The following is a 5,000-nucleotide window of genomic DNA, read 5'->3' on the forward strand; positions in this document are numbered from 1 at the left end:
AATGGCTGAGCCTCGCCGAGGGTGAACCACCTTCATGATCATGGTGTCTCCCCTGCCAGGTAAGTATGAGTTGTACATGCTGGCCATAGAGGAAAGCACTCAATCCACACACCAGTGCCCTGCCGGTCAGTCAACGACTAGTCCCCTCCACGTGGGCGTAACAATGGCCTCTTTGCGGTACCCAACAACCAAGTCTTAAAATTCCCCTTTAAGCACACACACAAGACACAGTGGCAGTATGTGAGCTTGTAGATATTAAGACTTTGACACATTTTGAGAACCTTCGATACTATTAGTTAAAGCGCTCACACCTATTTGCACTCAAGACAACCGAGCGCACCACCGTGCTCCATGTCATTTTCTTCAACAGCTGAGCTGGCCTTGTCCAATGGGCAAGGCCTTCCAAAAATATCCATAACTCATCAACGTCCCTCTCCACGGAAGTCTTTAGTAAAAGGCGAAAGGCTTATTCGTCATGAAGAGAGACCCGAGTAATTCTACCCGCTTGCCACAGCGGCCGGCAAAGCCTCTAGCCGCGCCGGTCAAGCGCTTAACGGCGCGCGTGCACGCACACACTTGGCGTGGGCAGCTCCGCAAAACAGCACATGCGTTATTTCACAGTCCGAGGTGGCCCTGTGCCCCCGCGGCTGGGTTTAGGGCGTCTTGGGTGGGTGGTTAAGAGCGGGTGTCCGGGTTGAAAGCGGGGCCTGTCGGATTGAGGGTGGGGTTTAATGATGTAGGCGTGGCCTATGCGCTTTGGGGGGCAAAACGTTTTAGTGGTGCACAAAGATCTAGTGTTTAGCATGGCCATTCATGAATGACCATTGCTCATTCAGTATGCCGACATGAAAATGCTTACAGCACCTGGTATTCCCAGGCGGTCTCCCATCCAAGTACTAACCAGGCCCGACCCTGCTTAGCTTCCGAGATCGGACGAGATCGGGCGTGTTCAGGGTGGTATGGCCGTAAGCAAAGGCAGCGGTGGCCGGTACGGCCCATATACAGCAGATGGCAGTAGCCAATGCGTTAATGAAAAGCTTACAGCACCTGGTGTTAGATTGTGAAGATTCCGGGGGGGGGTGCTTAAGAGTGGGTACCCGGGTTCGGATGGAGAGCCGGGTCGTGGGTTTAGCTGGCTTCGGGCCTGGCACCCCGGTGGGGGACCAGGGCTCCCTGGGTCCGAGTGGAGAGCAGGGCAAAAGGTACCCGGGTTCGGATGGAGAGCCGGGTCGTTGGTTTAGCTGGCTTCGGGCCTGGCACCCCGGTGGGGGCCCAAGGCTTCCTGGGTCCGAGTGGAGGGCCGGGCAAAACGACTTTCTGCTGTCCACACTTTGAAGATTTTACACTCGTGCCCCGGAAGTCACGTTAGAGGCTGGCCCAGGCCACCCCCTCCCCCTCCTGGGTGACAAGGCTCCCCGGGGCCGCGTGGAGAGCCAGGCAAAACGCCACATTGGGTGTTTTCCAGGTAGGGTAGGGCTCCTTTCCAGCACTATCCGCATGTTTTCAACACTTAATCAGGGGAGAGCGCGAACGCAGTCCCCCACTACCAGAAATTGTGCAGTCGAGATTCCCACATTTGGGGAATTCGCCCGGGTCAGCAAAGCACGGGGTGCAATGGCTGAGCCTCGCCGAGGGTGAACCACCTTCATGATCATGGTGTCTCCCCTGCCAGGTAAGTATGAGTTGTACATGCTGGCCATAGAGGAAAGCACTCAATCCACACACCAGTGCCCTGCCGGTCAGTCAACGACTAGTCCCCTCCACGTGGGCGTAACAATGGCCTCTTTGCGGTACCCAACAACCAAGTCTTAAAATTCCCCTTTAAGCACACACACAAGACACAGTGGCAGTATGTGAGCTTGTAGATATTAAGACTTTGACACATTTTGAGAACCTTCGATACTATTAGTTAAAGCGCTCACACCTATTTGCACTCAAGACAACCGAGCGCACCACCGTGCTCCATGTCATTTTCTTCAACAGCTGAGCTGGCCTTGTCCAATGGGCAAGGCCTTCCAAAAATATCCATAACTCATCAACGTCCCTCTCCACGGAAGTCTTTAGTAAAAGGCGAAAGGCTTATTCGTCATGAAGAGAGACCCGAGTAATTCTACCCGCTTGCCACAGCGGCCGGCAAAGCCTCTAGCCGCGCCGGTCAAGCGCTTAACGGCGCGCGTGCACGCACACACTTGGCGTGGGCAGCTCCGCAAAACAGCACATGCGTTATTTCACAGTCCGAGGTGGCCCTGTGCCCCCGCGGCTGGGTTTAGGGCGTCTTGGGTGGGTGGTTAAGAGCGGGTGTCCGGGTTGAAAGCGGGGCCTGTCGGATTGAGGGTGGGGTTTAATGATGTAGGCGTGGCCTATGCGCTTTGGGGGGCAAAAAGTTTTAGTGGTGCACAAAGATCTAGTGTTTAGCATGGCCATTCATGAATGACCATTGCTCATTCAGTATGCCGACATGAAAATGCTTACAGCACCTGGTATTCCCAGGCGGTCTCCCATCCAAGTACTAACCAGGCCCGACTCTGCTTAGCTTCCGAGATCGGACGAGATCGGGCGTGTTCAGGGTGGTATGGCCGTAAGCAAAGGCAGCGGTGGCCGGTACGGCCCATATACAGCAGATGGCAGTAGCCAATGCGTTAATGAAAAGCTTACAGCACCTGGTGTTAGATTGTGAAGATTCCGGGGGGGGGTGCTTAAGAGTGGGTACCCGGGTTCGGATGGAGAGCCGGGTCGTGGGTTTAGCTGGCTTCGGGCCTGGCACCCCGGTGGGGGACCAGGGCTCCCTGGGTCCGAGTGGAGAGCAGGGCAAAAGGTACCCGGGTTCGGATGGAGAGCCGGGTCGTTGGTTTAGCTGGCTTCGGGCCTGGCACCCCGGTGGGGGCCCAAGGCTTCCTGGGTCCGAGTGGAGGGCCGGGCAAAACGACTTTCTGCTGTCCACACTTTGAAGATTTTACACTCGTGCCCCGGAAGTCACGTTAGAGGCTGGCCCAGGCCACCCCCTCCCCCTCCTGGGTGACAAGGCTCCCCGGGGCCGCGTGGAGAGCCAGGCAAAACGCCACATTGGGTGTTTTCCAGGTAGGGTAGGGCTCCTTTCCAGCACTATCCGCATGTTTTCAACACTTAATCAGGGGAGAGCGCGAACGCAGTCCCCCACTACCAGAAATTGTGCAGTCGAGATTCCCACATTTGGGGAATTCGCCCGGGTCAGCAAAGCACGGGGTGCAATGGCTGAGCCTCGCCGAGGGTGAACCACCTTCATGATCATGGTGTCTCCCCTGCCAGGTAAGTATGAGTTGTACATGCTGGCCATAGAGGAAAGCACTCAATCCACACACCAGTGCCCTGCCGGTCAGTCAACGACTAGTCCCCTCCACGTGGGCGTAACAATGGCCTCTTTGCGGTACCCAACAACCAAGTCTTAAAATTCCCCTTTAAGCACACACACAAGACACAGTGGCAGTATGTGAGCTTGTAGATATTAAGACTTTGACACATTTTGAGAACCTTCGATACTATTAGTTAAAGCGCTCACACCTATTTGCACTCAAGACAACCGAGCGCACCACCGTGCTCCATGTCATTTTCTTCAACAGCTGAGCTGGCCTTGTCCAATGGGCAAGGCCTTCCAAAAATATCCATAACTCATCAACGTCCCTCTCCACGGAAGTCTTTAGTAAAAGGCGAAAGGCTTATTCGTCATGAAGAGAGACCCGAGTAATTCTACCCGCTTGCCACAGCGGCCGGCAAAGCCTCTAGCCGCGCCGGTCAAGCGCTTAACGGCGCGCGTGCACGCACACACTTGGCGTGGGCAGCTCCGCAAAACAGCACATGCGTTATTTCACAGTCCGAGGTGGCCCTGTGCCCCCGCGGCTGGGTTTAGGGCGTCTTGGGTGGGTGGTTAAGAGCGGGTGTCCGGGTTGAAAGCGGGGCCTGTCGGATTGAGGGTGGGGTTTAATGATGTAGGCGTGGCCTATGCGCTTTGGGGGGCAAAAAGTTTTAGTGGTGCACAAAGATCTAGTGTTTAGCATGGCCATTCATGAATGACCATTGCTCATTCAGTATGCCGACATGAAAATGCTTACAGCACCTGGTATTCCCAGGCGGTCTCCCATCCAAGTACTAACCAGGCCCGACCCTGCTTAGCTTCCGAGATCGGACGAGATCGGGCGTGTTCAGGGTGGTATGGCCGTAAGCAAAGGCAGCGGTGGCCGGTACGGCCCATATACAGCAGATGGCAGTAGCCAATGCGTTAATGAAAAGCTTACAGCACCTGGTGTTAGATTGTGAAGATTCCGGGGGGGGGTGCTTAAGAGTGGGTACCCGGGTTCGGATGGAGAGCCGGGTCGTGGGTTTAGCTGGCTTCGGGCCTGGCACCCCGGTGGGGGACCAGGGCTCCCTGGGTCCGAGTGGAGAGCAGGGCAAAAGGTACCCGGGTTCGGATGGAGAGCCGGGTCGTTGGTTTAGCTGGCTTCGGGCCTGGCACCCCGGTGGGGGCCCAAGGCTTCCTGGGTCCGAGTGGAGGGCCGGGCAAAACGACTTTCTGCTGTCCACACTTTGAAGATTTTACACTCGTGCCCCGGAAGTCACGTTAGAGGCTGGCCCAGGCCACCCCCTCCCCCTCCTGGGTGACAAGGCTCCCCGGGGCCGCGTGGAGAGCCAGGCAAAACGCCACATTGGGTGTTTTCCAGGTAGGGTAGGGCTCCTTTCCAGCACTATCCGCATGTTTTCAACACTTAATCAGGGGAGAGCGCGAACGCAGTCCCCCACTACCAGAAATTGTGCAGTCGAGATTCCCACATTTGGGGAATTCGCCCGGGTCAGCAAAGCACGGGGTGCAATGGCTGAGCCTCGCCGAGGGTGAACCACCTTCATGATCATGGTGTCTCCCCTGCCAGGTAAGTATGAGTTGTACATGCTGGCCATAGAGGAAAGCACTCAATCCACACACCAGTGCCCTGCCGGTCAGTCAACGACTAGTCCCCTCCACGTGGGCGTAA

Source organism: Electrona antarctica, assembly GCF_951216825.1.
Source record: "Electrona antarctica genome assembly, chromosome: 16".
NCBI lineage: Eukaryota > Metazoa > Chordata > Actinopteri > Myctophiformes > Myctophidae > Electrona > Electrona antarctica.